Source organism: Nomascus leucogenys, chromosome X (assembly GCF_006542625.1).
Source record: "Nomascus leucogenys isolate Asia chromosome X, Asia_NLE_v1, whole genome shotgun sequence".
Lineage (NCBI taxonomy): Eukaryota > Metazoa > Chordata > Mammalia > Primates > Hylobatidae > Nomascus > Nomascus leucogenys.
This window is the reverse complement of record NC_044406.1, coordinates 1,332,689-1,345,459: the sequence shown is the minus strand read 5'-3', so window position 1 is coordinate 1,345,459 and position 12,771 is coordinate 1,332,689.

Genomic DNA, 12,771 nt, shown 5'->3' with positions numbered 1-12,771 from the left:
TTTGTTTGTTTGTTTTTTGAGATGGAGTCTGTCTGTCACCCAGGCTGGAGTGCAGTGGTGCGATCTCAGCTCACTGTAACCTCCGCCTTCGGGGTTCAAGTGATTCTCCTGTCTCAGCCTCCAGAGTAGATGGGATTACAGGCGCCCACCACCATGCCTGGCTAATTTTTGTATTGTTAGTAGAGACGGGGTTACCCACATTGGCCAGGCCGGTCTCGAACTCCTGACCTCAGGTCATCCGCCCTCCTCGGCCTCCCAAAGTGCTAGGATTACAGATATGAGCCACCGCGCCTGGCTAATTTTTGGATTTTTAGTAGAGACGGAGTTTCTTCATGTTGGTCAGGCTGGTCTCGAACTCCGGACCTCAGGTGATCCACCCGCCTCGGCCTCCCAAAGTGCTGGGATTACAGGCGTGAACCACCGTGCCCAGCCTGTGCTTTTGTTCAACGGTACTCACAGTGAATTTTGTTATGTATATTTCACAATTAATTTTTACAAAACCGCAACGGACAAAATTATGCAGGCCTGACACCCTGGCTTTTCCACTGTGGCTAGCATGACACCCTGGCTTTTCCACTGTGGCTAGCCTGACACCCCGGCTTTTCCACTGTGGCTAGCCTGACACCCTGGCTTTTTCCACTATGGCTATAGTTCAGCTTTCAAGAGCATCGCTCGAGGGAGAGGTGATTGCTGGTGAGAAATATTATAAAATAAGCCAGATATGGCGGTGTGTGCCTGTAGCTCCATTTACTCAAGAGGCTGAGGTAGGAGGACCGCTTGAACCTGGGAGGTGGAGACTGCAGTGAGCTATGATCATGCTGCTGCACTCCAGCCTGAGCCACAGAGCGAGACAGCACCTCTAAAAGAAAAAGAAACAGGGCCGGATGCAGTGGCTCACGCCTGTAATCCCAGCACTTTGGGAAGCCGAGGTGGGTGGATCAGGAGGTCAAGAGATCAAGACCATTCTGGCTAACACAGTGAAACCCCATCTCTACTAAAAATACAAAAAATTAGTCAGGGGTGGTGGCGGGTGCCTGTAGTCCCAGCTACTCAGCAGGCTGAGGCAGGAGAATCGTTTGGAACCCGGGAGGTGGCAGTGAGCTGAGATCGAGCCACTGCACTCCAGCCTGGGCGACAGAGCAAGACTCTGTCTCAAAAAAAAAAAAAAAAAAAAAAAAAAGGAAAGAAAGAAAAGAAAAGAAAAAGAAAGTCAACATGTGTTCTTGCAGAATTCTTTTGCTTGCTTCACATAGTGAAGGATGGTGGAGGGGAGTCAAAATCTCTCAGAAAAAAATGCTGACTTTCTTTTTCTTTTCCAATATTTTTAGAGATGGGGTCAGACTATGTTGCTCAGACTGATCTCGAACACCTGGCCTCAAGCCAGCCTATGGCCTCAGCCTCCCAAAGTGCTGGGACTACAGGCACTACCACGCCTAGCTAATTTATAAAAAAAAAAAAAAAAAAAAAAAAAAAAAAAAAAGGCCGGGCACAGTGGCTCACGCCTGTAATCCCAGCACTTTGGGAGGCCAAGGCGGGTGGATCACGAGGTCAGGAGATCGAGACCATCCTGGCCAACACAGTGAAACCCCGGTCTCTACTAAAAATACAAAAAATTAGCTGGGCATGGTGGCGAGCACCTGTAGTACCAGCTACGTGGGAGGCTGAGGCAGGAGAATGGCATGAACCTGGGAGGCAGAGGTTGAAGTGAGCCGAGATCGTGCCAGTGCACTCCAGCCTGGGAGGCAGAGCGTGACTCGTCTCAAAAAAAAAAAAAAAAATTGGGGCCGGGTGTGGTGGCTCACACCTGTAATCCCAGCACTTTGGGAGGCCAAGGCAGGTCGATCACGTGAGGTCAGGAGTTTGAGACCAGCCTGGCCAACATGGTGAAACTCCGTCTCTACTAATAGTACAAAAACTAGCCAGCCACGGTGGGAGGCACCTGTAATTCCAGCTACTCAGGAGGCTGAGGCAGGAGAATCGCTTGAACCCGGGAGGCGGAGGTTGCGCTGAACCGAGATTTTGTACGAACACTACTATTTTTTTTTTATTATTGTACTTTAAGTTCTGGGGTACATGTGCAGAATGTGCAGGTTTGTTATATAGGTATCCACATGCCATGATGGTTTGTAGCCCCCATCAACCGGTCATCTATGTTAGGTATTTGTCCTAATGCTCTCCCTCCCCTAGTCCCCCAGCCCCTGACAGGCCCCGGTGTGTGATGTTCCCCTCCCTGTGTCCATGTGTTCTCATTGTTCAACTCACACTTATGAGAACATGCAGTGTTTGGTTATTTTTTTAGTTTTTTTGCGACACAGTCTTGCTCTGTTGCCCAAGCTGGAGTGCAGTGGTGTGATCTCGGCTCACTGCAACCTCCGCCTCCCGGGTTCAAGCAATTCTCCTGCCTCAGCCTCCCAAGTAGCTGGAATTACAGGCACATGCCACCATGCCCAGCTAATTTTTGTATTTTTTTGTAGAGACAGGGTTTCACCATAGCGGCCAGGCTGGTCTTGAACTCTTGGACTCAATTGAGCCACCCACCTCAGCCTCCCAAAGTGCCGGGATGACAGGCGTGAGCCACTGTGCCCAGCCACCGTGTATTCTATTCCTGAAAATCACTAATAGAGTACATTTCAAGGGTTCTCTCACAAAAATGATATGTGAGGTTATGCAAATGTTATTTTGCTCAATTTAGCCACTTCACGATGTATACATATTTCAAAACATCATGCTATACATGGTACATCTGTACAATTGTCAATTAAAAAGTTAAATCATAAATAGGCTGGGCTCAGTGGCTGACACCTGTAATCCCAGCAGTTTGGGAGGCCGACGCCGTGTGATAGCTTGCCGAGAATGATGATTTCCAGCTTCATCCATGTCCCTGCAAAGGACATGAACTCATCCTTTTTTATGGCCGCATAGTATTCCACGGTGTCTATGTGCCACATTTTCTTTATCCAGTCTATCATTGATGGACATTTGGGTTGGTGCCAAGTCTTTGCTGTTGTGAATAGTGCCACAATAAACATACGTGTGCATGTGTCTTTATAGTAGCATGATTTATAATCCTTTGGGTATATACCCAGTAATGGTGACAAACTGCCATTTTAAGTTCCTGCTGCCTTGCTAACCTCATGCATTTCAAGAAAATCACTTCTCTTCTAAGAACAAGCAGCCAGAAAAAGCAAACCGTAAAACACAAATAAAACAGCTCGGGCACAAAGGGAGGGAGAAGAATTTCTTGGGTAACCACCAAACTTCACACTCATCCAGTGGGCCCTAATAAGCACATTCTTTTCCTTTTAGGTGCACTAAAATAGAAAAGCTGAAAGGAAACTTGGGGGTGTGTATGCCTGCAACTGCAGAAAAAGATAAAAAAGGAAAAAAACAAACACAGGCCAGGGGTGGTGACTCACACGTGTAACCCCAGCACTTTGGGAGGCCGAGGCCAGCAGATCACCTGAGGTCGGGAGTTCGAGACCAGCCTGACCAACATGGAGAAACTCTGTCTCTACTAAAAGTGCAAAATTTGCCGGGCATGGTGGCACGTGCCTGTAATTCCAGCTACTTGGGAGGCTGAGGCAGAAGAATCGCTTGAACCTGGGAGGCGGGGTTGCAGTGAGCCGAGATCACACCATTGCACTCCAGCCAGGGCAACAAGAGCGAAACTCCGTCTCAAAAATAAATAAATAAATAAATAATACAAAAATTCCCTGAGCGTGGTGGCACATGCCTGTAATCCCAGCTACTCAGGAGGCTGAGGCAGGAGAATTGCTTGAACCCCGGAGGCAGAGGTTGTGGTGAGCCGAGATCGTGCCACTGCACTCCAGCCCTGGCAACAAGAGTGAAACTCCTCTCAAAAAACAAACAAAAACAAACCAACAAACACAAAACTCTCCCCCTCAAGTAAGTAAAACAAAAAAAACATAAAAACATTCCAAACCTGTAATAAACTCGCCTGCCCTAAACCCTTAAGAACTCTTAAGTCTGTTAAAAAAAAAGTGCTCCTAACCAAAATTGGCCCAAATCATCTCTCAGGTTTATTCACCAAAATAAACCTGTCTCTAACTGTTAAGCCGCTTTTCCTGTTTCTTTCCTCTTTCTTTAACTCTTACAGCCAGGGACTGTGGGAGGGGAATGAGGAGAGACTGTTTTTTGTTGGTTTGTCTGGAGAGGGAGTCTCGCTCTGTCACCCAGGCTGGAGTGGAGTAGCGCGATCTCCGCTCACTGCAAGCTCCCATTCCTGGGTTCAGACCATTCTCCTGCCTCAGCCTCCTGAGTAGCTGAGATTACAGACATGCGCCACCACGCTGGGCTAATTTTTGTATTTTTAGTAGAGGTGGGGTTTCACCATGTTGGCCAGGCTGGTCTCAAACTCCGGACCTCATGATCTGCCCCCGCCTCGGCCTCCCACAGTGCTGGGATTACAGGCGTGAGCCACCGTGCCCTCCCTAAGAGTGTTTAACGAGGACAGAGTTTCAGCTGGGGAAGATAAACAAGCTTTGGGGGTGGAGGGTGGTGAAAATTGCACAAAATGACAATGTCCTTAATGCTACTGAACTGTACATTTAAAAAAGGTTAAAAACAGGAGTTCAAGACCAACCTGGCCAACATGGTGAATACTCATCTCTACTAAAAATGCAAAATTTAGCCAGGCGTGGCAGTGCATGCCTGTGGTCCCAGTCACCACCTAGGAGGCTGAGGCAGGAGAATCACTTGAACCTAGGATGTGGAGGTTGTAGTGAGCCGAGATTGCGCCACTACACTCCAGCCTTGGTGACAGAGCCAGACTCCTTCTCAAAAAAAAAAGAAAGAAATGATCGGGCACGGTGGCTGATGCCTGTAATCCCAGTACTTTGGGAGGCCAAGACAGGCAGATCACGAGGTCAGGAGATCGAGACCATCCTGGCCAACATGGTGAAACCCCATCTCAACTAAATATGCAAAATTTAGCCAGGTGTGGCAGTGCGTGCCTGTGGTCCCAACTACTCAGGAGGCTGAGGCAGGAGAATCACTTGAACCCAGGAGGCGTAGGTTGTAGGGAGCCGAGATTACACCACTGTACTCCAGCCTGGGTGGCAGAGCAAGACTCTTTCTCAAAAATAAATAAATAAAAATGGTTAAAAAGGTAAATTTCAGGTTACATATATTTTACCCCAGTAAGAAAATCATTCAAGAATTTCAAAAATTCAGAACTAAGCACTCTGTACCACCTTCTTTGTTAACTCCACATCCCTACCTCCTGACCCGCATTCCTGCAACCATCTCCTATCCTACCGGCTTACACAGTTCTTCCCCACAATTTACATCCCCCCTCCCCCCGAGACAGAGTCTCACTCTGTCACTCAGGCTGGAGTGCAGTGGCTCCATCTCGGCTCACTGCAACCTCTGCCTCTTGGGTTCAAGCGATTCTCCTGCCTCAGCCTCCCGAGTAGCTGAAGTTACAGGTGCGCACCACCTCACCTGGCTGATTTTTGTATTTTTAGTAGAGATGGGGTTTCACCATGTTGACCAGGCTGGTCTCGAACTCCCGACCTCAAGTGATCCGCCCACCTCGGCCTCCCAGAGTGCTGAGATTATAGGCATGCACCACCACACCTGGCTAATTTTTGTATTTTTAGTAGAGATGGGGTTTCACCATGTTGGTCAGACTGGTCTCGAACTCCAGACCTCAGGTGATCTGCCCGCCTCAGCCTCCCACAGTGCTGGGATTACAGGAGCGCACCACCATACCTGGCTAATTTTTGTATTTTTAGTAGAGACGGGGTTTCACCATGTTGGCCAGGATGGTCTTGAACTCCCGACCTCAAGTGATCTGCCTGCCTCGGCCTCCCAGAGTGCTGGGATTACAGGCGTGAGCCACCGCTTATAATTTACTCTTGACACCACTGTAAAGGGATCTTTTAAAAACCTTAGCGAAAGGCACGTTAATGCTGTACTCAAAAATGTACAATCTGTCCATCGAGGGATGAGTGAAGTAACAAAATGTAATTCATTCACATATGACCTCATGTAACTCTACGTACCTCAAATGCTCAAAATGCTCAAATGCTCAAAAACAAAATGGACGATGAAAGAAGATAATCATGTGGAAATAGAACCCAGACAAAGAATGCAATCCTGTCCCGGAATAAACCATCACCCACGACTCGCACCGGGCATTCAAGATGTCCACAGACATGTCTGAAAACGAAAGCCAGCCATCTGCCCTCTCTCCTTTCTTTGAAATCTCTCATCCATCAGCAACTCTGTTGGGCCATCCCTCCCAAGGCAGGCACCTTTTATCTGAGGGAACTCTCTGGGGCTTTCCTAGTCAAGGGATCAAGAGGGCTTTGTCCTCATTCAGAAATGATGAATGTGGCTTTCAGGATTCCTTGGAAAGTAGCAAAAGTGTCAATAGGACTGACCTCAAATTAGGCGTGATACATGATACTGTATAGCATGATTCAACTTCGCATCAATGACACAGACATATTATAGCTACATCTACAGTACCAGCCCAAAACGAAACAGCCACTGAATACCCCACATAGCTCTCTGGTGGGCTAAGACCTGAGACAGACTAGAAAAAGACTGTTAACATCCTGTGAGGGAAAAACTACTACAGAAACCGCCTCTCTCTAGTACCTTCCTGGGGCCACCGTAATAATTTAACAAAACTAGAGGCTTAAGGCCAGGTGCAGTGGCTCACGCCTGTAACCCCAGCACTTTGGGAGGCCGAGACAGGAGGATCACGAAGTCAGGAGATCAAGACCATCCTGGCCAACATGGTGAATCCCGTCTCTACTAAAAATACAAAAATTAGCTGGGCATGGCACCGACTGCCTGCAGTCCCAGCTACTGGGGAGGCTGAGGCAGGAGAGTAGCTTGAACTAGGGAGTCGGAGGTTGCAGTGAGCCAAGATCGGGCTACTGCACTCCAGCCTGGAGACAGAGTGAGACTCTGTCTCAACAACAACAACAACAACAACAAAACTGGAGGCTTAAAACAGTAAGAATTTATCTCCTCTCAGTTCTGGAGGCAGAAATCTGAGATCAAAGTACAGGTGGGACCATGTTCCCTCCGGAGGCTCTAGGGGAGGACTCTTTCTGCCTCTCTCAGATCCTGGGGGCTCCAGGCATCCCTGGGCTTGTGGCCACATCACTCCAGTCTCTGCCTCCATCTCCAAGTGGCCTTCTCCTCTGTGTCTGTGTCTCCTTCTGTCTCTTACAAAGACACCTGTCATTGTATTTAGAGCCACCCTAAGATGACCTCATCTTGAAATCATGTACTAAGTATATCTGCAAATGCTCTTTTTAAAATAAAGCCCCCTTCACAGGTTCTAGAGAGATTAGGATGTGGACATGTATTTTAGGAGAAAATAATTAATCTCATTACACCTTCTAAACATCATATTTTACCCACAGAATTAGCTGATAAATTACAGGTGTCTTACAGTGTCTACAGCAGCAAAAAACTGTCTATAAATAAGATGGACAACAACCCCTCCAACATCCCAGAGGAGAAATTAATCTGAGAAATGCACCTGCAACTTAATTCAAATATTCATAGAATTCATAAGTTCCTGATTAGGTGAAACCTCTGTTCAAGCCGGTATGTCAAGATATTTATTTTTAATAAATCTCCAAACCCATATCAGAGGTAATAAATTTCCTTTTCCAAATAATACACTTCAGCATCTCCGTATATAAATAACTTCGTTATTCAGGAGTGTGAAAATAGCAGCAGGGATGAAATAATTCAAACTGAAACACCAAAAGAGAAGAAAATGAAAAATGCAGGTTTCAAAGTTTAGAAACTGAAAAAAAAAAATGAATTGATATATTCCGACCAGAAAAGAAACCAAGAAGGAAGACACATCTGACGATGAGTGTCCACCATCTCTTGAAGTGAACATCAGGATAGCAGAAACTATGCAGCGGCGTGTGAAGCTTATGAGAGGATCAGATGAGAAGATGATCAGCCTGCACCTCCACTGGCTGCCTGACAGGGGGTGGGAGGGCAGCCTCTTTGACTATCTAACCCTTCCCTGGATGATACGTGAACTGGGAATTGGCTGTAGAGATGGATGCCTGACACTCATTGTCATATGTAGAAAGCTGAAACTGGATCCCTTCCTTACACCTCATGCAAAAATTAACTCAAGATGGATTAAAGACTTAAATGTAAGACCTAAAACCATAAAAACCCTAGAAGAAAACCTAGGCAATACCATTCAGGACATAGGCATGGGCAAAGACTTCATGACTAAAACACCAAAAGCAATGGCAACAAAAGCCAAAATTCACAAATGGGATCTGATTAAACTAAAGAGCTTCTGCACAGCAAAAGAAACTATGATCAAAGTGAACAGGCAACCTACAGAATGGGAGAAAAATTTTGTAATCTATCCATGTGACAAAGGGCTAATATCCAGAATCTACAAATAACGTAAACAGATTAACAAGAAAAAAATAACCCCATCAAAAAGTGGGCAAAGGACATGAACAGACACTTCTCAAAAGAAGACATTTATGCAGCCAACAAACATATGAAAAAAAGCTCCTGAAGGTTCACTAGAGAAATGCAAATCAAAACCACAATGAGATGCCATCTCATGCCAGTTAGAATGGTGATCATTAAAAAGTAAGGAAACAACAGATGCTGGAGAGGACGTGGAGAAATGGGAACACTTTTACACTGTTGGTGGAAGTGTAAACTAGTTCAACCATTGTGGAAGACAGTGTGGCGATTCCTCAAGGATCTAGAACCAGAAATACCATTTGACCCAGCCATCACATTACTGGGTATATACCCAAAGGATTATAAATCAGTTTACTATAAAGACACATGCACATGTATGTTTATTGCAGCACTGTTCACAATAGCAAAGACTTGGAACCAACCCAAATGCCCATAAATGATAGACAGGATAAAGAAAATGTGGCACATAGACACCATGGAGTACTAGGCTGCCATAAAAAAGGATGAGCTCATGTCCTTTGCAGGGACATGGATGAAGCTGGAAACCATCATTCTCAGCAAACTGACACAAGAACAGAAAACCAAACACCACATGTTCTTACTCATAAGTGGGAGTTGAACAATGAGAACACATGGACACAGGGAGGGGAGCGTCACACACCGGGGCCTGTTGGGGGCTGGGGGGCTAGGGGAGGAATAGCATTAGGAGAAATACCTAATGTAGATGATGGGTTGATGGGTGCAGCAAACTACCATGGCACATGTATACCTATGTAACAAACCTGCACGTTCTGCACATGTACCCCAGAGCTTAAAGTATAATGAAAGAGAGAGAGAGAGAGAGAGAGAGAGAGAGAGAAAGAGAGAGAGAGAAAAAGAAAGCTAGCTTCAATTGGAAAAAAAAAGGATATACCAATTCAGTTATTTTTTTTTTCTTCCGGCTCCTAAAAGTTGAAACCTGAATCTTTCACGTTCTCCTCTTTTGGTGTCTCTGTTTGAATTATTCCATCTGTGCTGCTGTTTTCCCTCTCCTAAGGAAAGTTATTTCCACATTGAAATGCTGAAGCGTATTATTTGAAAACTCCTAGGTTTGTTGATTTTCTACAAGAATTCACAGAAGACAGCATGTAGTCACACTCACAGCTATGATTTATTTTTTTATTTCTTTTTTTATGACAGAGTCTCGCTGTGTCCCCCAGGCTGGAGTGCAGTGGCATGATCTCGGCTCACTGCGACCTCCGCCTCCCGGGTTCACGCCCTTCTCCTGCCTCAGCCTCCCAAGTAGCTGGGACTACAGGCACCTGCCACCACGCCTGGCTAACTTTTTGTATTTTTAGTAGAGATGGGGTTTCACCATGTTAGCCAGGATGGTCTCGATCTCCTGACCTTATAATCCGCCCTCCTCGGCCTCCCAAAGTGCTGGGATGACAGGCGTGAGCAACGGTGCTCAGCCACCTGTGATTTATTATAGCCAAAGCACACAAAACGAAATGAACAAAGGGAAGATGCATATTGTGAAAAGTCTGGGGAAAATTGAGGGTCAAGCTTCAGAGTCTCCAGGTGGAATTACACACGATATACCCAGTTCTCCGAGCAACAAGTCCTGATCACACATGTCAGTCAAATGCTGTCGGCCACAGAAACTCATCGGAGACTCAGCTTAATTACGGGCTGTTTACTAGGGGCTGGTCCCACAGGCAACCACCGCCAAGTACCTCCCCAAATTCCAGGGTCCCACCCAGAAGGAAAGCAGGTGTTTGGCATAAATCATATTGTTGATGAAAAACGCTTTACACACAGTGAGGCACTCTTATCATTTAGGATGGTGAAACTTCTACACACAAGTTCCCAGACGCCAGCCAGGAGCCAAAGCACCACGCTACCCTATCTAAAGAGAGCAGGGTTTGTTTTTTGTTTGTTGTTTTTTGAGACGGAATCTCGCTCTGTCACCAAGCTGGAGTGCAGTGGCACGAGCTCAGCTCACTGCAATCTCTGCCTCCCAGGTTTGAATGATCCTTCTGCCTCAGCCTCCCAAGTAGCTGGGAATACAGGCACGCACGAGCACGCCTGGCTAATTTTTGCATTTTTAGTAGAGACAGGGTTTCACCATGTTGGCCAGGCTGGTCTCGATCTCTTGACCTTGTGATCCGCCTGCCTCGGCCTCCCAAAGTGCTGGGATGACAGGCATGAGCCACGAGCCTGGCCTAAAGATAGCAGTTTTCTATATTAATTATTTCTTTTATTTTTTGAGATAAGACTGATGAAACAGACTCTTCGTAGCAATACAATACCAAATTCCCACCTAACTCTCCTATAGCATCACAGGACAGACAGCAGGCCCTGAAGGAATCAGCATATTTTTCTGCAAAATATATTGTCCTTCACTTATCTTGGACTATCTCTGCAAAGCCGTCTCTTGTGGGGGAAATTTGCATTCTGTAAAGAACCCCTATACAAAAATCAGCCAGGCCCGGTGGCAGGTGCCTGTAATCCCAGCTACTTGGGAGGCTGAGGCAGGAGAATCGCTTGAACCCCGGTGGCAGAGGTTGCAGTGAGCCGAGATCGAGCCACTGCACTCCAGCCTGGGCGACAGAGTGACACGCCATCTCAAAAACAAAACAAGAAAAAAAAAAAAGAAAGAAAGAAAAGAAAGAATCCCTGTATTAGTCTGTTTTCATGCTGCTAATAAAGACATGCCTGAGACTGGGTAATTTATAAAGGAAAGAGGTTTAACGGACTCACGGTTTCACATGGCTGGGGAAGGCCTCGCAACCACGGTGGAAGATGAAGACACAGCAAAGGGACGGCTTCCCTGGTGGCAGGCAACACAGGGTTCCTGTAGGGAAACTCCCCTTTATAAAACCCTAAGATCTCGTGAGACTTACTCTCTCTCATTAGAACAGCATGGAAAAAACCTGCACCAGGATTCAATTACCTCCCACCACATCCCTCCCAAGACACCTGGGAATTAAGGGAGCTACAATTCAGGGGAAGATTTGTGTGGGGACACAGCCAAACCATATCAATCCTCTTCCCTCATCACGTCTTCTCTGGAGAGTCCAACAGCTTTTAACCTCTGATATGAGACATTTACCCCAGCCTGGCCAACATGGTGAAACCCCGTCTCTACTAAAAATACAAAAATTAGCCCGGCTGGGTGGCAGGTGCCTGTAATTACAGCTACTTGGGAGGCTGAGGCAGGAGAATCGCTTGAACCTGGGAGGCGGAGGTTGCAGTGAGTGGAGATTGTGCCACTGCACTCCAGCCTGGTGACAGAGGGAGACTCCGTCTCAAAACAAAAACAAAACAAAACAGAGAGACATTTACCATCCATTCTCTCTAAGCCTGCTACCTGGAGGCTTCATCTACATCACAAAATCCTTGTCTTCCACAACCCCCCTCATGTAAACTCAGGCATTTCTTTCTGCTAAATTGAACAGCATATCAGAAAATCCTTGAATCCACACATGACCTGGAGGCCCCCACGTAGAGATGTCCTACCTTTCTGGGCCAAACCAATGTACACCTTCCACGTACGGATGTATGTGTTTGTTGCAACGTCTGTCTCCCTAAAATGTGTAAAATCAAGCTGTAACCCACCCACCTTGGGCAATTCTCCAAACCTCCTGAGGCCACATCACGGGTCCTTAACCTTGGCCCAATAAATGTCAATATTGATGAGACCCGTCTCACATAGTTTTTCATTTACAGTTTGTAGATGGCTGCCTTCTCCCTACATCTTCATAGGATTATCCCTCTGTGTGTGTCTGTGTCCCAGTATCTTTTTTTTTTTTTTTTTTTTTTTTTTTGAGACAGAGTCTCCCTCTGTTGCTCAGGCTGAAGTGCACTGGCACAATCTCGGCTCACTGCAACCTCCGCCTCCCGGATTCAAGCAATTTTCCTGCCTCAGCCTCTCGAGTAGCTGGGGTTACAGGCATGCACCACCACGCCTGGCTAATTTTTGTATTTTTAGTAGAGACGGGGTTTCACCAGGTTGGCCAGGATGGTCTCAATCTCTTGACCTCGTGATCCAGGCGCCTTGGCCTCCCAAAGTGCTGGAATTACATGCATGAGCCACCACGCCTGGCCGTTTTTGTTTTTGTTTTTGTTTTTGTTTTTGTTTTTTTGAGACAGAGTCTCGCTCTGTTGCTCAGGCTGAAGTGCATTGGCACAATCTCGGCTCACTGCAACCTCCGCCTGCCGGATTCAAGCAATTCTCCTGCCTCAGCCTCCCAAGTAGCTGAAATTACAGGCACCTGCCACCCAGCCGGGCTAATTTTCGTATTTTTAGTAGAGACAGGGTTTTGC